This window comes from Erithacus rubecula (assembly GCF_903797595.1).
Source record: "Erithacus rubecula genome assembly, chromosome: Z".
Taxonomy (NCBI): domain Eukaryota; kingdom Metazoa; phylum Chordata; class Aves; order Passeriformes; family Muscicapidae; genus Erithacus; species Erithacus rubecula.
This window is the reverse complement of record NC_136661.1, coordinates 7,729,897-7,750,489: the sequence shown is the minus strand read 5'-3', so window position 1 is coordinate 7,750,489 and position 20,593 is coordinate 7,729,897. Positions and strand designations below refer to the sequence as shown.

Below are 20,593 nucleotides of genomic sequence, written 5' to 3'. Positions count from 1 at the left end.
AGGGCAACTGGTGCCCTGAAAATTAGTCAGGCAAGCACGATGGTGCTTTACTTCAACTCTTCCTCGCTGCTGATAGAGAAAATATTGAGATGATTGTGTCTTTTTAATGGCTTTTTTCAAAACAAGTGAAGCCCGTTCCTAAAATGCTATCATATCTAGATAAGCAGGGACTTTTCATCCAGCTGCTTTGCAATGCCTGGGTGAGGAGGAATTAATTAGCAGCCTTCTTGCTAGGGGGTGTCCTCTTTCACTGTTCTCAGATTGCAAAGGGTAAGAATGAGAAAAAAACCCCTCCTGATTATCTCTTTTCAGGATTTGATGCTGGTCGACCCGAGACAGCTTGTGCCAAGCATTTTGGGTGGAGTACAGTTAGTTTCCACCAGGGCTGGGTGCCATTCCCACCTTACACATTTTGGCTGTGCTTTGTGTGTGCAGTCCTGTCGCTGGTGCTGGGGACCAAGGGTATGGCTGCTGCAGTAGGAATGGTGAGAATCAGCACTGTCACTGCAGGCTGCAGCCTTGCTTGTGCCCATGAGGTTTCACTGGGAGTTACTGTGCCACAAGGACTGGAAAACCCAACACTTCCTCCAAACCCTCCCTTTCACTTTGTAGAACTTCACTGTTGCAGCAAGAAGTCGCCTTTCCCTTGGCTGCGTTTTGTTCACTCAACATTGCTCTAAGAAAGCAAGTTTTTAATTACTGTTTTGATAAGCATGGATATTTGTTGATAATAAAACGTGAAAATAAATATGTCAGCCTTTTTTCCACCTACACAGGAAAAATGAAATTTCTGCAGCTGCCTTTAGAAAAACAACTTTCATTTATGGTTGTGGTTGAAGCTGTTTTGTGGCAGTGCATCTTTGAGTGCATCTACGTGTCCCCCCTGTTTTTGCTCCCTGAAACTTGTTGACACTATTGCTGCAGGAGGTTTTTTGTTTATAGTTCAGCTGTATTAGCATAGCAGGGTACAGACTACTGCTCTTGACCCCTGGGGTTTCTTCGAAGGTCACAATGGAGGGGCTGGAATTCCTGCCTTAATTACATTGCAGCAGAATATCCATACTGGTTTTCCCAAAAGATTAACAGAATGATACTGCAGTGCTTTGAAATGTGATCTCAGAGCATCTAGCTCTCAGGACAGCTTCTTTCAAGTTTAACACATGCATGGATTTTTGTGTATTTTTAAATTACTAATTACTGCTCCTTGGAGTAAAATGCGGCTGGTATTTTATCACACTAGTTGGTTGCTATTGCTTTTGTCTTTCTTTCCAGAAGCCTTCAGTGCTCTCCTGTGGAGTAGCAGTGAAGAGAAAGACTTTGTTTTCCTGGTAATATTTTGAAATACTAAACTGTGCATATTGTGCAGTTGCTGTAACGTAGGTGTATCTCTATGGATTTGAAAAATAAATACACAAAAAAAAATTCCAGTAGTTAGGCTTGATAGAATGCAAAGATTCCTGCAGAATTGAAGGCACAGATGTTGCTGTTCTTTAGGGGAAAGCATGCTAGAGAGAACTGTGTGCCTTTTGCTCCTTATATATTGCTTAGCTCCCAGAGCAAATAGATTATTGCCTTCCATCCAGCTATACTGTGAAAATACTGTGGTATCAAAGTATCTGCTCTGTTGTGAGCAACTTGTTTGTTGTGGTGGGCCCTGGCATGGTCACAGAGCAGGATTGTTTCTTGGTGCCCCTGTTTCATGCAGTGTTTGTGGCTTTCTCTATGCTCTTGGTCTGGGGTGGTGCTGGAGTACCTCAGGATGATTTGTCTCTGTCTTAACATCTGTGTGCTAAGAGCACTTCCAAACCAGACTGCAACTCCAGGGAAAATACGAACATACCTGCTTTCTCTGCTCTTTCCCCCAAAGCAGTTTAGTCTCCAATTGTTCTGCAAATAGTCTCTCTTTTAATAATGATACAAGGCTCTCTTTTTCCTTCTTTCTCTCAGAACTTAAGTACTGAGAAGCAAGGCTGGAACACTTGTTTATGCACCTGAATTACCCCTCCTCCCTTTTACCCCAAATTCTCATGTGCATACAGACAGGCTATACATGACAACATTTTTTGGATGGAAGCCTGCAATAACAGTGTTTTCTTTCTGTCACTGGTGATGAAAGTGCCATGAAGACACTTGCTGCAGGGCAGAGCAGGAAAGTGTTCATGTTCCTAGTGCGTACTCCAGATGTTTATGCAATGTGCCTAAGCTTGCTGTGGAATACAAAATATTTGTGAAGGGCCCCCAGGTTCTATCCAAGGATAAGCTATTTGTCCAGGTTTTCTGAACAAAGCAGGAGAAAGAGCTTAACTGACAAGCCCTAACTCTGTTCTCTAGCAACTCTTTCCCAGGAGAATGACTTGGGGAAGGCTGTTATCAAACTACTTTGAAACTGGAATCTTAAAACTATAATGATTTTTCCCTTTATTTCAGTATTTGCTATTCCAGTAAACACAAATAGACTGGAGAAATTCCTTCTCTTGGACAGTGGTTGCAACCAACACTTGATGCAAACTCAGATCTTTGTTCTGTTTCCTCTCTTTACCACAAGCCACTTTTGTTTGACTTAAAGCATTTTCATTGCATACCTCAGACCTTTTGAATAGATACTTTAGGTAAGGCTTAAATGGTCACTCTGTCATCTTTTAATTATTTTTTAGCTTATATGGAAGAGGGAGATAATCTTAGAAGTAAAGCTGTCCACATTTCTCACACATATGTAAGGAAGTACACAGGTTTTACATTCTGCCTAAACCATTGTTTACAAAAACATTTAAAACTTACAAAAAGATCTCCAGCAAGTTCTGGTTATGTGGCCAAAATAACACTGATCAATTTTCATATCTTGAGATTTCAAATACATGTGGAAAACACTGCCCTGGAGTTTTGCTTTCTATGAGGTTTACTGTTGTAACTTGTATTCTCTGACATACATGGTTATCCTGAATAAAGGGAAAACACATTGTTGATACTACAAAATCTTGACTTAAAATATCAAGAGGTGCTTCACTGTGTGTATTGCTATGATTTCCAAAGTTTTGGAAGCATGTAATGATGAACAGGAGATGCAGGGAGCTGGACTGTTTGAAAAACAAATCAGAAGAATGGTTGTAGAATTATTCATGCATCTTTGCTGGAACAGTGTTCCAGATGCATGCATTGTCCCTAATGCCTGGGGAATTAGCTGAAATGATTATCTTGTATTCCACATATATTTGTGCCAAGCACCAGGAGTGAAATGGGCTGAACCAAGAATTCTGCATGTTCCATTAGAGCAAGGGTAGGTCAGTTGCCCAGAACAGCTACATGTAGATGTTGGTATGAAAGTAAGTTCAGGGGCAATTGGGTTCAGAACAGCTGTAGATATTGCTGCATCTCACTTGGTCAGGACTGCAGCTAGGTCTTGATTCTGAGGAATCTTAGAGCTATGTTTTGAGAACTTATTTAGGGAAGACTGTCATTCGACATGTGTGTGCAGTTCATCTGTCTTGTGAACAGCATTTTCTCCCTCTTCAGGAAAAATTGCATTTCATGTTGCTAGCCTTAAAAGTACTGAAAATGTTGTATATTTCACAGCTCAAGCTGAGAATATTGGCTTGTAGTATTTCATTTTTCTTGTGGTTTTGCCACCCAAAACTTGAATGCTGCTTTACCCTTGAAGGGAAGACAAGGCTGTATGCAGAGGACACTCATGCTTGGTGTGAAGAGGGAGCTGCCATGATGTGAGCTGTGGGTGCCTCTGGAGGCAGGAGCAAGCACAGTCTCTTCTTTGTGCTTCATCTGCCTGTTTACCTTCCAGTGGGTTTTTAAGGCACCCAGCCCTCTGGATGGTCTGATCCTGCCCTGGGTTTGCTGAGGAGCAGGCAGGCACTGTGCAGGTGTGAGAGGCATCACCTGCAGGAACAGCTGGGTGATGGATGATGGGGTGTGCTGGTGCCACAGCAGGCCTCCTCACGAGCTCAAAATTCATGGTTTAGCCCATTGAAGTCTTGGCTTTGAGTTGGCAATACTGACATTTTATCTTGGTAACATATGCACAGGTCTAGAGGAAATTTCTCTGGCCCTAAGAAATTTAGTTCTCCTGAGACCTCGTGAAAAAAAATCTTTGTAACTGATGGTTGGGATATGATCTAAGCCTGGAGTGTCAGTGTGACTTTTCCATTCATATTGGTTTACGGATGAAAGAATGCATGGCAAATACCCAGAGTAATTATGCATGTTTCTAATGTTTCAGCTTGAATAATACCGCCCACCTTCCCAGAGAGGTCAAGTTACTGTTTCAGGCAGTGCAGTTAAATAATGTACCGTGTGCCAGGGGAAACGGTGGACTAACAGCCCTGTAAGTTTTTAATACTGTTGTTTTTGGTTTTTGTTTTTTTTTTCTCTCTCAGGAAATAGTGAAACCAGATCAGGTTTGTGTCACTGGGTAGGTTTTGGATTTACAATTTAATGGACTGTTTAAAATATTTCTAAATGGGAGAGTACTTGTGGCTTGAAGTGGGGATTTGTTTTTGAATGGCAGTAGTTAATGTCAAAGGAGTATTAAATGTGTGTGTGTGCCTGGTTGGTGTCTCTTTATGGTGCAGAAACTGTTTGCAAACTGCTGCAACAACCCAGACAGCCCCACACAGGTCAAACTCTGCTCGCAGAAGGGTGGTGGGATGACAATTAAATTGGTGATTTTTCATCCATGCTGACCCAGAGTACCTACAAGCACGCGGAGATGATAAAGCAGCATTGCAAAGCTTGTGTGACTTTTTCATCTGCATTTCCATTCTGTGCTCTCCCTCCCCTGCCTATTGCTGGCTGCCCTTGCAAATTAGAGCCTGCAACTTTTCAGAAAGAATTGGTTGAGGTTCACATTGCTTAGTGACCTTCCTGTTTTATGTACTGTGTGGGTGGATGGAACTTTTGCATGTAGGTGACATCTTTTAGCTGTTCAAGAGAAACATTCAGCAACAATCACACTGTGCACATGTGTGTTTTCCGCAATCTACTTTGAAATATTATTGTTAGACTACAACTTTAGTGCCTGTAGGCTGGAGCATGAAAATCTAGTGTTTAAGGTTTTGGGGACAGGGGCAGTGGTGTTCTGTATGTGGAGAGAGTGTATTAATATTTTAAGGAGATTCTCTCTACTTATTTTTTGGCAGAAAGGACAGGAATATTGATGGATAAGAGGCTGGACATGACCCAGCCATGGGCACTGCCAGCCCAGAGAGCCAAACGTGTGCTGGGTGCATCCAGAGCAGAGTGGGCAGCAGGGCCAGGGGGATTCTGCCCCTCTGCTCTGCTGAGACCCCACCTGCAGTGCTGCACCAGCTCTGGGCTCCCAGCACAGGAAGGACATGGACCTGCTGGAGAGAAGTCCAGAGGAGGGACACCAAGATGGTTGGAGAGATGGAGCACTTGTCCTGTGAGGAAAAGCTGAAAGAATTGGAATTGTTCAGCCTGTAGAAGAGAAGGCTTTAGGGTGACATAATTTGCTGCCTACAAGAAAGATGGAGGGGGTCTTTTTACAAGAGCATGTAGTGACAGGATGGGGGGAATGGATTAAAACTGAAAGAAGGTAGGTTTGGATTAGATATTAGGAAAAAAATCTTTACTGTGAGGGTATGAGACACTGGAACAGATTGCCCAGAAAAGTTGAGGATGCCTCATCCCAGGAAATGTTGAGGGCCAGGCTGGATGGAACTTGGAGCAAGCTGGTCTAGTGAAAGGTGTCCCTGCCTATGGCAGGGGGATTGGAACTACGTATCTTTAATGTCCTTTCCAAACGAAACCACTTTATGATTCCAAAAATATTTCCATTTGTGTATGCTGCCTTTGGTAGAGTTCCTAATCAATGCTATTGCAGAATATGCGAGCTCCATGGTAAGTTTCAGAATAGAAGGACATCCTGACCAGTATTGCCTAGTGTCCTGCTTGTCCTCCCCTTGTCTTCCTTATTTATGCTAGGACAACTGCTTTGTTTGTTAGGCACACTGACAAATGTCTTACCATGATTGGGTTTGAAGTTTGAGGAAAGCTATTCTGTTGAGTGCTTTTGGTGGAACGCTGGGGAATACTCTGTCCTTTTCCTTGGAGGCCATGTACTCAGTTATTTAATTTTCCTAGTCATTAAATCCTTGGAAATGCTTTTTCTTTGTCTACCATCTGTCATCTAAAATGCTTGGTACCTAGAACATGGTGCTCTTGAAGGCATAGGAACATAGAGTAGTTATTCTGGATTAGTTTGCTTCACAGGAGGTAAATTCAGAATGACCTTAGTTTTAGCTCTTCTTCAAGTAATTGATTCAGAATTGATTCTGATGAAGCAGCTGTCTCATATGCTTTTTTTTCTTTTTGCACAAGGGACACAATATTGCTGTGACAATGGGCCTCAGCAGAATGTGACTTTAGAGGACCCTTCTTGTTTTAGTCTGTTGCAGTGAGGAGCGTGCCACCCAAAACACTGTGCAGCTGGGGTCCATAAATTCATTGCATTTTCAGAGCTTTAGGCTGAAAGTATGATGGAGACTTTTTTCACATCTTGATTCAGTGTCATAACTTCCACAGAACTGTTGTCAGGAGTGTGTGGAGAGTGTTGAGGATCTTTCCCAAACAGTGCCCGATTTTGAACACTAGTCAGCCACAGCCCTTCCAAAATTCCCATCATTTAGGAATATAAACTTCAGAATATCACTAGGATGGTTGTAAGATCCACTTGAAAATCTGTAAAGGCAGCTAGGTAAGATGTATGTGGAAAGCCCAAGCTGCAAAGAAGTGACCTGATCCAGGGTTTGCCTTGGTGCCAGAAGAGATTGTGAGCTCTGTTGTTGATCTTTAATTCTGACTCGAAGTCTCAGGATATTGCCTGTCCCTAAGTAAGGGGAGCTTCAGCCTCCAGGCCTAGAAATGGAGATGGATATGTGAGGGAGAGGAATTCCCTAAGATGCAAGTTCTTGGCGTGCTTTTAGAGCAGACCAGCTGCCTGTTGTTAGCTATAGTTATGTTGCACTCATGAAGATGTGTAGTGATGACTGACATCTGGGGAATGTTTTCATATTCTGTGAGGATGGGGAGAGAGCACCAAGAGGAGTTTTTATAGATTTTTGCTTTTGTCACTTGAAATCTAGCAACTAAACATTTTTGGGAATCACAAAGGTTATTAGTGTTTCAGATCTGCTGCTCTTGGAGACAGTATCTATCAATTCTGTATCTTTAACTGAAATCTAAAGGCTAAGATATTTAGTGAAATATCTACTGCCTTTTAAAAGATTCTGGGCCCCTTTCCCTCCCTTCCTCTACTTGTCCAGCTGTCATGGGACCAAAGGAGTAAGCAAGTGGGTCTCCTCAGGAGCATCATGTGTCTCACCAACAGCTGTCTCACCTGGGAACAAGGCAAGCAAGAGTGTTTTATGATCCCTTTCAGCTTTTATTTCCTGCCTTTGCAGTTCCTTCTCATTGCAACACAAAAGAAATACCTTCATGCCCTTTCCTAATCTCTGCTTGCCTTGAGGAAGCAAGCATAGATTCATCATGTCTGTTGTTGCTTATCAGTAGTATTTTATGGAATGGTAATGTAAACAAGCATAGGATGTAACTGGGTAAGAGATGTAGTACAGGATGTAATTGGTGTATGGAGGAAAGTTAAAAGGAAAAGATTGGTAGCTGGGGGTCTTTCCAGTTTTCCTTCTTTCTTGAACCACTTTTTTAGGTAACATCACACCAGCGCTCCTGTTGTGACACCTCTTCATCCTCCATTCCTTGCCTAACATCAAGTAACTCATCTAAACTGGCCTTGTAAAACACATCCTGCTTTGGAGCCATAGAAAATACATTATGTTTTTAAATCTGGGCTAAGATTTGGTAGCTTAGTTTTGTAGTTATAGAACAAGGACTTATGCCTGCCTGCACATGGGCATGTGGGGGGAAAAAAAAATCCTCACAAACAAAACATGGGTGTGTTAATGACTTCATCTCCTCAGTCATGGGTGTGAATGCCTATGTAGGTGAAGTCCAAGAGCAGCAGTCTCCCTGCAGATGGGAGAAAAGAAAGTTCTGGGTGAATTCCTGCAGTGCCAGGCTTCATCTCTTGCAGCAGCCTAGGTTGTTGGAGCGGACCTTTGTTCTGTTTCTTTTCAGAACTTTGCCCATTTCTGATTTCAGATCTCTCTGCCAGCTGAAGATCTCCATTACAGTGCTGGTTGTGCCATGGTGTTGTTTGTCCTGCCAAGCAAAGACCACCTCTCACAAAGCTCAGCGTGAGCTCCACAGTTTCTGTAGGAAGGGTTCTGGAGGAGAGAGTGGAACGTCTCTGACCTCTGAGTGTCCACTGAATGCTGAGTTAACTTCACCTGATGTGACAACTAAGGCTATTAAGATTCAGTGCACGTTTCTATGGCTTGCTGGGTTTTGTCACCATCTTGACTAGTTTTGTTATTTGGAGGTTGAAGTGTTCATCTATATTGTCACTTCTGTGTACAATTCACAGTCAGCCTGAGGGTAAAAAAAAATACTTTGAAGGAGAGAGCCTTTTATTGGGCAGTGTTAATCTCAGACGTACACCATATATTTTGACAAAATTTGTGAATATTTTTGTAATTGGTTGGTACAAATGTCTTTTATGACACGTTTCTATTTTTCATGAGCTGAAGTACTTGTAAATGTGAAAGTGTGAAAGCTGCTACTTTAACACCTTTTTATCAATGCAATTTAATTTTCTGTAAGTGAATAATTATATTTTATAGTGTTTTATTCATCTGTGCTGTATCTGGCAGACTTACTTGAGTGTTTGTCCTCTCTGCTGAGACCATGAAAATCTCAAGGACTTTTGATACAGTTTAATCGATGTGTTTTCTCCCTGTCTCAAGGCAAAGCACTCTGTTAGACTGTCCCTGCGCTTTTGCTACAAGAAACGGCTGTTGAAACCAGCTTCTGAGCACTGTGGTACAAACCCAAGGTGAAGCTGCCTTTCCTTGTGCTGTGACCTCTGTGCAGGACTGAGACACGTGAGAAGCCAGCCTTGCCTGCCAGCTTCCAGCTAGCTGAGCTGGTGTATCCCATTCACCTGCAATGTGAGCCATCTCACTTAAGTGAATCCTGAATTCATGGGACTGTTTTGCAGAAGGTCTGTGTCTGTTGAGAGGCTATAAGAATAGGATTGCCTCGGAAATTACTCATTTTTAAATACGTATTTGTGGGGAGCAGAAAGAGGGGAATGCGTTGGGGCTCTTCAGAATCTGAAATTGTCTGTTCTGCGTGGCAGTAGAACACTTCCCTGACTTCAGTTTTTGGGTTTTGCCACAGGGAATGACCCTTCTGTGTGTTTTCAATCTTTATTGTGGACAGGTATGAGGCTGTGTTCTGGTGCAGAGTGTATTATGTATCAGGTGTTCCCCTTCCCTATTCTGTGGTTGTTCAAAGACCCCGTTCCTTTTGGGGCAGGTTCTTTAAGCTACTCCTGAGTACATTATTCCTTACTCTATGTGTTTTAACATGTCAAAAGGAGATCAAAGTCCATTTTCAGTACGCGAAGTCCATGTCTGGTACCAAGAGGTGGCATCAGGTACAGCAGATAAAGTGTTCTGGCTTTAGCCCAGGACTTGTTTTATCTCCAGACTGAATATACCTTGCTAACAACCACACTATTATCTGCTACTTGGAGATTCCTAAAAGGAGAACATTTACACTAGTGCTAGAGGGTTTCTCCTTGGTCTGTATTAAATGTGGTGCTAATTGCCGCAGCTGATTGCCAGACAATCACCATTATCATTACACATACTCCTCCGAGGTGCTGACCTGAACCTTTTCTGGAGCCCTGTAGATATACTGGAGACTATCTGTAGGTGTACCCTCTCACACTCCTCCTCCTAGCAGCTGAGGGTGCTCAGTAATTGACCATCGATTGTCGAGAATCGGTTAGTGTGCTGAAGATCGTAGATTTCAATAAAGCACACAGCTTTTGTGAGGAGACCCCCCTCTCTGGAGGGCTCATCTTTGGTGTCGGACTCTGCTCGGGGCTAGGCGGGTGTCCAAAGGCGACACATCAACATTGGACGATCAGAGCACTCATGCTACTGTGGTGCCCTGCCGGGATTAATTAGTGTCTCTGAAGCGGTAATTAGCATGGTGCTTCGTGCCACACAGATATAGCCTCAGTTATTTCCTTTAGTAGTTATGAGAACTTATGTAAGCGAAATGTACCAAGGACGTGTAGCGCTTTTGGCTACTTAAAGGCGTTCTGTCCCAAAATGTCGAACGTGCTCACCAGGAAGTGCAGTTCTTTTTCACCTGAAAATGTTACATTCAAATTTATTTTAAAACAATGTCTCCTTCACAGCGAGAATGTTAACTACCCCTCTGGTGCTGCCCAGGACATCTCTAGCTGACTTAGCAGCGCTTGCTGGAAACAGCATCTGAGGCAAATCTCAAGCTCTCCAGGCATGCCCTTGCTCTTGAGGGGGCTGGTGCTTTTTCAGGCCAGCATAAATTCCTCTTTGGATAAGTGAATCAGGCTGCTGTCTCCTGGAGGGAAGTGTGTGTGTTGGAGGAGCGTGTGGGCGGAGGTGATGAACAGTGTTAGAATGGAAAAGGAGGGAAGATGGAATACATGTTTCCCATCTGTAGGGAGCTTGTCAGGCTAGTCGAGTATGCTGTGAAACGTGCGGACATTTTGTTAAAAATTAACACCGTGTCTTCGGGACTTAAACGTGCAATGTAACAGATATTCCTTTAGCTTAAATCTAAAATGCCATGAAGGTTAAAACTCGGTGTAAGAATTACAACCTTATCAGTAAAGGCACTCCTTGTTGTATATTCAATATCTCCACTTAACTGTTTTATCATGTTTGTTTTCATTTCTGCTTTCCTTTCCTTATGCTCAATATTGAGTTATGCTAATCACTGAGTAAATTTTCTGGCTGGAGATGAAATGAGATTGTTCTTCCTATTTGCCTCACAAATGGCAATTACTTTTTTGTGTTAGATACACGCATCCATTTTGAACAGATTAAAATTTTGCTTAATGTTACATATATAATTTTTTAAACTACCCATTGTAACAGAATGTTTTCTAATGCTTGGTGTTTTTATTAATACCTGTTAGGTGTGGTTTGTTCTCTCCTTGAGGGAAAAAAATGGGTATACAATGTACTGTTTTTCATTTTGGTCGTGCTTGGATGTGTAGGAGTCAGATGATTGTGTACACATGCATGCTGTGATTTGTTTGGGGTAAAAAGTGAAACTGAAGCATTCTTTCCATCTGGTATGGAAAACAGTCAGGTATGTGCTAAGTCTTAGCTCCCAAAGGATCTCTGACTTTCGATCAGTCCTCTTTGACAAAAAAGAACAGGTCCCCCAACATATTTACTAGTTCATTTGGGGCTCAAGTCCTGTCCTGGTGTTTGCACCTCTGTGTTTTCAGGCTGTTTTGGAGCAGGTGTGGGTATAAACTCTCTTCAGCTAAATGGCACAGAGTACCTGGTAGGGAGTTTAAGCTGGCTGTGGGACAAGGAGCAGAATATGAAATCTGTTGGGAAAAAAATTAACCCCTGAGAAACATCTGAATGATCTTGACTCCATGGTATAGGGACACATGGCAGCAGGAGTTTGAAAGTCAGGTTTTTGTGTCCTTGAACAGTGGCCCAGGAATATGTGGAAAGTGTTTTATACAGAACCATAGTGAAGGAGGTTATAGAGAAAAGCAACGATTGTGATGCTTCCTATAATCTGTGAATACAGAGCTCTCTAAGGATATATTCCCTAAAATCTCAAGTTTCCTTATACAATTGCAGTCTTTATTGTTATGTAAATAGAGATGTTTGTAATCAGCTTAGAATATACCCCCATTATAAGAAAGGCATTTTTAAGGTATCATGAATAGGTAACTTGCAGTATAAAACATATGTAAAACATATTTTACATAAATAGCTAGAAGAAAGTGTGTTAGAGAAGGGAGAAGAAATTGATTGCCATTTCCTTGGAGTAAATTAGGAACACAAAATACTAATTTAAAGCTCATCTAAGTTTGGGGCCTTTAGATTTATGGGGTTTTTTTTAACAAATGTAGGGGTCCAACTTAGTTTTCCCCTCCACTTTTCCCAAATGCATGGACCCTTGCAGTTTCCCCTCAAATGCTGCTTTTAATTTTAGTTTATGAATATAATTAACCCTTAGGAGACCTTTTTAAAGATTTGTAAACAGTGTAGAATTAGAACAATATATATGTCTGTGTAGGCACATTGGCCTGTGACATGCTTTCAATGCTAGGATTTTTATTAATTTATAGTAAAAACTCTAACTTTTACCTGGTATGATTTACTTGCACTCCATTAAGCCTCCATCTCTATAGTTTTGCAAAGAGGTCACTTTTAATGTTCATACTGACGCTTTTGGGGAAGTATTTAACAACTTGGATGATAAGAAGTGTCTTTTACCTGAAAATAATCTTTAAAACTCTCTTGAGTAACCATGCAGATATAGATGTTTTTCTGCTGGCCCATCACTCCATAGCTATCAGATATCAAAGTGGCATCATTGTGCTGCAGCATTGTGCATGGTGCTGCTGCAGCAGGGCCTCAGGGTGTGGATGATTTGGGCTGTACCTGAGGGTGAGGCAGGGTATCTCAGGAAGGAACCCTGTGTGTGTGTGGATGTGCCTCTAGTTTGGGGAAGTTCACTCATTTGGAGGATTAAACACACCAAATTGGTTGGAGCTGAAAAACAAGTATCTAAACCATGCAACAGGCATGAATTCTGCTGTAGCTGGAGTGTCTTTACTCAGTATGTGTTGAGTGCTTGCAAGATGAGAATTCTGAGAAAAGCCCATCCAGAGAAATGAGCCAAGTCCATTTGTAAATGTTTCTCCTTTTCCTGTAGTTTATATAGTACCTCCATGTGTCTTCCACATACATCAAGATCCATTCTTATAACATGCTAATATTTAGCTCACGTGGGCTTCTGATGCATTTCCCAGTTCAAACTAATCCAGGTTACAAACATTTACTGCTGTGTTTCTGTAGCTGGTGTATCCTGACATGCCTGGAGCTTTGTTTCTGTGCGTTCACATGGACTGTTGTTTGAACAAAGATTTAAATTGGGAAGGCAGGGTAGGGTGACACAACTATTGCAAGATGCATGCTTTCTCCCCACGGTGCTGCAGTAAAAATGCTTAAGCATTTCACCTTGGAAACAAAAAATAAGCCTTTCATTTTTGTGGCAATTTCTTTATTGTTCAGCAGCACAACTCTACCAGGCATCAGCAGTTTTAAGCACAGGATACATTGCACAACAATGACTAATTGGTGCTTTTAATTTCTCTTGTAGGATTACATTCAGGTTCCTGAATGTCCTGTCAAATGCTGACACATTGAATTAGCTGAATCTTCTGCATTATTTCTGTAGTTTAAAAAGTCCTATAGGAAAGTGCAGACTGGCACCTCTGTTGCAGTCTTTTAAGGTAAGATATTTCTTTTGCCAGGGCAGAGGGAAGAAGATAGATGTGCTTCCACAAGCTGTCCTAACCCTACTTCTTGGTCTCTGATCAACCTATTGTGGTTTAGTCCAATACAGCCAATCACCAATGAGACAGGGGAGAAAATCAGAAGAGTAAAAGTGAAAAACCTGTGCATTGAGGCAAAAACAGTTTTATATGGAAAGCAAAACAAGGAATTAATTCAGTGGTTCCCATGGGCAGGCAGGTGTTCAGCCATCCCAGGAAAACCAGGCTCCATCACTCAAAATGGTGACTTGGGAAGACAATCATCATCACTCCAAATGTTCCCTCTTCCTTCTTCCCTCTTCATATGCTGTGTGATGCCATATGGTCTGGAATATCAGTGTGGTCAGCTGGGGTCATCTATCCTGGCTGTGTTCCCTTCCAGTTCCTTGTGCACCCCCAGCCTCCTTGCTGACGGTATGGCAAGAGGAGCCAAAAAGGCCTTGCCACTATGCATGAACTCAGCAATGACTAAAATGTCCATGTGCTATCAGTCCTATTACCAGCACAAATCTAAAGCATAGCTTTTTATTGGATACCGTGAGGAAAATTAACTCCACCCTAGTAAAAATCAGTGCAAAACTACATGAATCTAAAGTCTTGTACTGGACCCAGCTATCAGTATTTGTTGGTTATAAGTGAATTCACTGACTTCAGTAAGACAAAATTCATGCAATTTGAAGAAACATTAATGAAGAAACAATTTATTTTCTTTTCCTAAATCACTAATTCTGTATTCTTAAGTGCTTGTGTATCTTTCTATTTGCATACCTTAGTTCTTCCATCTATGTACTAGAATTATTTAGTAGTAGTGGTCTTCAGTCCCCATAGAATGCCATGCTGAGATCAATTTTCCATCAGGAAAAATAAGGCTATGAAGCTAAACATGACTTGAGCTAGAAAAGTGACCATTCTGCTTTGACTAGAGTTGCTGCTGCCATCTTTCATTAATTGCCCATGTTTTCTACACATCTTTTGGATTCATGGCTGCATTGTCAGATGCACTGTAGTGCTGCTGCATTTTCTCAGCAGCACAGCAGACCAGCCTCAGACCAGACTGACAGAGTCAGTCAGTACCATGTTTATACCAGTACCAGTGACTGGGTGTAAGTACTTCAGCAGGACAGGGCTATATAGATTTTTTTTTTTCTCTTTTCTGTGAAAAGATTAGGTTAAGAGCAATGCCAGAAAGATGGTCTGAATAAAATCCCTGAGAAAAGAAACCCAGATAAATAAGGCTGTATAAAGGCTCTTTGCTACTGACTCCTGAACTGCCTCAGGTTTGACAGCTGCTGTTTGAAGTGACACCTGAATCCTGTTTTTATTTATACTTAGTGTCACTGCCTGCCCATGTTATTACATGCACTGCAATGTGCTGCAGAATTGGATGAGAGGTAAGACACACCTAAAACTGAACTCCTCTTTTGAAGAGGAAGGATTTAGTCCTTTGACAGTTGTGATTACCTAAGATGGCTAATTTCTTATGCTGCTTTTGCAGCTTTGATCAGAGCACAACCAAGCAGTGGGGACAGCTTGTTTGGCTTTTGGATGTGGAGTAAATCTGGTGCTTACAGATGTGGACTTGAATTGCTGCCAGCTTATGGGGCAGGTAAAGGGCTCCTGAATCTAGTGATTCCAGAGACATGGGTACACCAGCTGTTTTTCATCAAATTTTGAAACTCAGTAAGTGTGGAAAAGCAGGTCTGCTGCCACTTTTCATTACTCTGTGACCTTGCCATTTAGATGGGTAGGAGATGTGTGTAGCTGCAAACACCCAGACTCCAGTGACTCTGTTGTGTAAAAGCAGTTCAGAAAGGGGGCAGAGGGTTCTGCAGTAGGCAAGCTGCCATGATTGGGAAGCCTGTGCGCAGTTCCTCTGCAGGTCTCACACCAGCTCATATTGGATTGGCCCTGGGCTCTTGCTCATAATTCTTCCTTGTGGGATGCTGTTCTTCACTTGAGTGTACCTGAGCTTGTGCTCTTAAGGAGATTATTCTTTTACCAGGAATTTAACCATGCCATGGATTGTATCTTTTCTGGTGGCAAAGAAGTATTTTGATACAGAAGGAGAAATGCTTAGAACAGGCAAAATAAGGAAACTTACTGTTGCTGTGACTAGACTGGTTGCAGTTCCTGAGGGTCTGTGTGCTGCAGCCGTATCCTGGCTGTAGAAGTGGACACTCTCAGCCAAGCATGGGTTTCTAAGTGAAGGAAATGTGTGCCTATGTGCCCAGAGGGGCTCTCAGATTGCCTTTGCAGATGCCCAGCCCTGCCAATGTGCTGCAGCAGGTGCCAGTAATGCAGTGCAGTCCCAGCCTGTGTGTCCAGCGGGGAGCAGTGGGTGGCCCTGCAAGGTACAGGGTGGGAATTGAGGGGAGAGTGCTGTAAGGAAACACATGCAGAGAGAGAGAGAGGAAGAGTGTGACTGCAGTAAGGCTGGAAAATCCAGAGCCGACTTGTACCTGGGTGCTGCCAATAGGGATGATTGCTGACTGCCTCGAAAACCCCAGGAGCACCAGGTACAGTCACTGAGAAGTGGATAGTGCCAACTCTTGTCACAAGGCTGTGGATATGGAGAGGAGCAGGATGAAGTTATTTCCTTTTCAGGTGCTCTGAATTTAGGTACCCTCCAAGCTACACACATCTATTTCTCCGTGTCCTTGCTCGTCCCTACGTGGAGTGGCATCAGGAGCTGTCCTGTGTGTCAGCAGCACTGGGCAGAGGGCATTCCTGGCAATAGCCATCGCTACAGACATGTGCTACTAATTAAATGCCATTAGTAGGGTTACTAATTAGCAAGTCTTGGGAGAAGTGGACATAATTTCTCTCCAAAAAATACAGGTTTGAAAACTGTATGTGGTACAGTGGCATGTAACTCATCATTTCATTGTGTTCAAGGCATTTTACATTTTACATTTACATTTTACATTTGTACAGATACTGATGCTGTGAACACCTCAGTGCAAAGCTAGTACCTCACTGGTGTGATACACTCCATGGAGAGGGCCCAAGAGCATTTTGTCTGTTTCTGAACTTCACTGAATGTGATCCCTGTGCAGTTCATTAAAGCATTGCACTTCTAATAGGATGACAGACTTTGGCAATGTGAGATGGGCAACAGACTTATAAAAATTAATTTCCATTTATAAAACCATGATTGCTTCATTGGGATTGCCTGGAGTTTCTCAAAGCTATGACCTGCAGCCTTGATTTAGCTTTGATTCTAGTAAAAAGCAAAGGTTTACTGCAATATCATGAGATTTAAGACAACATTTTCACTTTTCACAGCAGAAACTAACCCTATTTGAGGGAAAAATGTCAAAACAACAACCAGCCCTATGAAGAAAGTCTTGCACTTGTGACTGGTTGAAATACAAATGCTCAACAATCACCTTGCTTAGCAGATCCTTAAGCTGGAGTTTTTTACATTCTGTTTATCTTGAAATCTGGCCTGAGTTTGCTGTGCTTGCTGGAGCAGTTAAATTGGAGTTTTACACACTGATTAGTTGGCTTCAAAGGCTCCTGATACACTTTCATGTGCAAGGGAGATCTGATTTTTGAGAAAACGTGTATTGTAAGTGCAGTTGAAATCCAAATACTGCTGAAAAGAGTTGATTTTCTACTCTAAACACCTAGACAATTAAATACAGTCACTTTTTTATTTGACCAGGTTATTTCCACTTGAGCAACTTAAGACAGTTGTGGCTTAAGTTCTGGTTCTTTCATCCTTCCTCCCCTTATTTGTGGTTGTGATTAAATGTGCCACAAGGCCATCAAGCTGCCCAGCTGTGCTGTGTTACAGCTTCCACCTTCCCACATTGTACAGAAGGATTTTTTCTGTGCCATCTCATCATGCCAGTTGCCAGAGAGACCTGGAGGGTCCCACCTGGAGTGGTGCTCTGGGTATGAAAAGGTTGTCACAATGTGCCCTGGTGCTTGGCAGTTTCTGGAGGGAAGGCTGTAAAAGAAACAGCACAGGTCTGCAGTGTGACCCAAACCCACTGCTGGTGGTGCTGCCATCCATCTTGGGGTCATGATCCTGGCCCCATGTCCAAAACCAAGCTGAGGGGGGCTCAGTGGAGGCCCCACCTGCATGTTGGTGACTGCTGGAGCAGGAGCCCAGGTGAGGCTGTCGATGTGCAGATCTTGTGTCTGTACATCCTACAGCACTGGTGGCCAGCACATGCTCTCCAAGGTCCTTGATGCTGTCTTGCATTTCAGGCATTCAAATGTGGACCACTGTGGTTGGAAGTGGCGCTACTGACCGAGAGCAACCAGCCTGTGCTATGCCACATTTTGGTGAATTTGGTCTGTGGAAGGGACCCACCCCTCACTTTTTTACTGGCACAATAAATGCTGAGCTATTTAGAGACAGTAACTAGTTCTTTATATTGGTGAAAGGCTTGTGTACTTTTATGATTTATATGATTGGTGAAGGTTTAAAAAAAATAAGTCTATTAATCTTTGGAACCACATAAACTTAGAGTCCCACCAAAACATCTTTGGGTTTTAGTTCTTTGGGTGTCAGAACCTGACACCAATTCAGCAACTGTCAGGATTTTCTGAGAATGACAATCAGTTTCTAGTATAGAAAGTAAATTACCTTGTTTTGTTTCCTGTTTTAATCTTAATGAGTTCAGGATTCTGAGCTGTTGCCTATGTATTTTTTACTTCCCCTTTTGCTGTTTCTCTGCATGTAAGGCACAAGAGTAACTCACTTTTTTTTTCTACTAAAGGTACTTCTACTTTTTCAAAGAAGACGCTTTGTCCACTAGGAACTGTCTCAGCATGCTAATAAAACTCACTTTATGCCTTGAAAATATTTATTCAAAGTGGCCTGGCTGGCTCACAGTAGCTGTGTGGGTGGACTGTCCTTGAATTTTGTCAACTTAATTTAGTACTGCACAATACCCAGTGATGGAAAACAGCTATAAATTGTCTGTGTGCAGCCATGCATTATTGATAAAGGGTAGAATAAGCTCTACAATTTCTTTATTTCATGTTGTTAGTGCAACAACTGGCTGATTTGTTAAGACTTCTACCCCTCCTATTGGCAGTAAAATATCTCTTCATTTTGAACTCTGAGGTTTTTGAATTTTGATTTGTATGGGGCTGAAAACTTGCTCTGTCTCCAGTGTTACCAAATGTAATGGAAGTATTTTCACATAGTAGAAACAAACTTAAATTCAGGGGGAGCTAAGCAAACAATAAGTTTGACTCCATGCTGAAGACAGGACTTTCCTAATTATCACAAATACTTAGAAATAGAAAATGGAGCATGAAGTCTCACAGTACATTCAGAAGAAAAAATGCTTTAATATACTTCATTTGGCACATGCTTAGAGAAAATGCTTTACAGTGAGTTCAGCATGCTTTGTAATTTCAGTGTTCCTTCAAAGTTTATGAAAAAATTTCAAGCCTTAAATCTGTCATGCCTTTTCTCCTGTTGACACTTATGATGAGTAGAGACTCTATTGAATATAATTTGCATATAAAACTGTGCTGTAAACTAAACAGTTCTTTCCCTGTAGATGAACGAAGGTACAATGAACTGCTGAAAACTGAAAATTAATAAATATGTAAGTTAAAAAAAAACCCCACCAGCAAAACTACAAGGGGCTTAGTCTTCCAACGGATATCCAGCACTGAAACTTTTTTAAACTATAATTTTTGGAATGGTAGCTTCCCAGAGGTTGTTATTGTAATACAGCCAAGGGAATGTACAATTTGTGCCAAGGAAATATTGTATTAGAATTATGGGATTTCATTTCCCTTTTTTGTATTTGTGTGTACATATCCTTTGGTAGAAGCATTCTCTACAGTTTGAAGTTTTGTGGTTTTGGGGGGCATTTCTTCTTGTTTTGTTTGGTTTGGTTTTTTGTTTGTTCTGTTTTTTGGTTTTTCGGGGTTTTTTTTTGTTTGGTTTTTTTTTTGTCTTTGTGTCAGGATAAGGAATTCACAAGTTATACTGATGCTTATAATAGTTTCTTCCATGGGGAATTTGTGTGTGTTAGTTTAACTTTTCATATGTTTGCAGTCCTTTAAGATTAGAAGTCATTAAGTAATGAAGCAATTCAACTGGGTTTTTCGTCAGGCAGAAGGCAGGAAAAAACATTGGTAAAAGGACTAACATGACTGACAGAGGCTTGCTAGAGATTTACATTGAGAAAGAGTCATTCTTCAAAACTTTTTCATTTTCTGATGGAAATTGTGGAGTAAATCAAATACAGTGGCTATGAGTGATTAAAATGCAAAACTTATGAATTCTTATTGGCTTTGTAAATCTGACTCCTTTACTGTTAATATAAAATCATTTATCTTAAAGCAGTCTTGAGGCTGTGAACATTTAAATGAAAGCTTCAACTCTTGAAGAAGGTTATTTTGATATTCAGCATCATTAATTTTGTGGCTTGCATAGAAAGCTGTCATGGAAGAGGCACGGGAGATTCTTTTCCATAGGTCATCTGGTAGATCTGTGGTAATTCACTTGGTAAGTCAAAGTGGCAGATTTTGCTATAGTTTATATACTTACACAAGTCAGGTGTTACACAGTCATCCAAAAATTCTGTGCTGGTTGAAGAGGATGCCTTTGGTTTGATCCTAAAGAAAATACAACAGTGGACATTGACTTGACTGATTTTTGTTTGGAACAACTGTGCAGCTGTATTTTCTTAGAGAACAGCAGGCTTCAGCCATGCTGCTACAGTTCTGTTTAGACAGTTTGGGTATTTAGACAGTGTGTGTAATTTCTTCTGGAAACAAGTATACTTTGGTAGCAAAATACAATTTTGAAAATCCTTTGTTCCAGTTATTTGTTTAAAGGAGCATCTTTCACTGGCATTTAACCTACCATAATGAAGAACTGTAAGATGATTAAATACTCCAGAGTACAATGGGGTTGGATTCTCCTCCACATCTGCAGAGTCTATTCTGCCATCCAATATTGCAAAATAGGGTCGTTGTGGAGAAAGGTGGAATGGGTGAGGTGGAAAGAGATCAGCTTCACATGACTGATCTCTGCAGGCCATGCTCAAAACACAGGGACAGCTACAGATGTTGCAGGAATAGTGTGATTCAAAAGGACCTGAAAGTTGATTTAAAAATAAGTAAATAAAATAT

At 41.6% G+C, this 20,593-nt stretch overlaps 2 protein-coding genes across 3 annotated transcripts in view; one reads left to right on the top strand and one right to left on the bottom strand.

Moving 5' to 3' along the window:
- LOC306814396 (putative COBW domain-containing protein 7) overlaps nucleotides 1-20,593 on the bottom strand; it is a gene marked incomplete at its 5' end in the record, with an annotated part of 373,307 nt that overhangs the window by 121,161 nt on the left and 231,553 nt on the right. The gene's annotated exons all lie outside the window — the stretch shown is intronic.
- Nucleotides 1-20,593, top strand: part of KANK1 (KN motif and ankyrin repeat domains 1) — a 120,831-nt gene that overhangs the window by 18,528 nt on the left and 81,710 nt on the right. Inside the window, exons 2-3 of one of the 2 annotated variants that reach the window (XM_079330678.1) lie at nucleotides 4,229-4,333; nucleotides 13,303-13,435. The gene's annotated coding sequence lies outside the window, so the exon portion shown is untranslated. The remainder of the gene's footprint in view (nucleotides 1-4,228; nucleotides 4,334-13,302; nucleotides 13,436-20,593) is intronic. The other variant, XM_079330677.1, reaches the window with a different exon arrangement.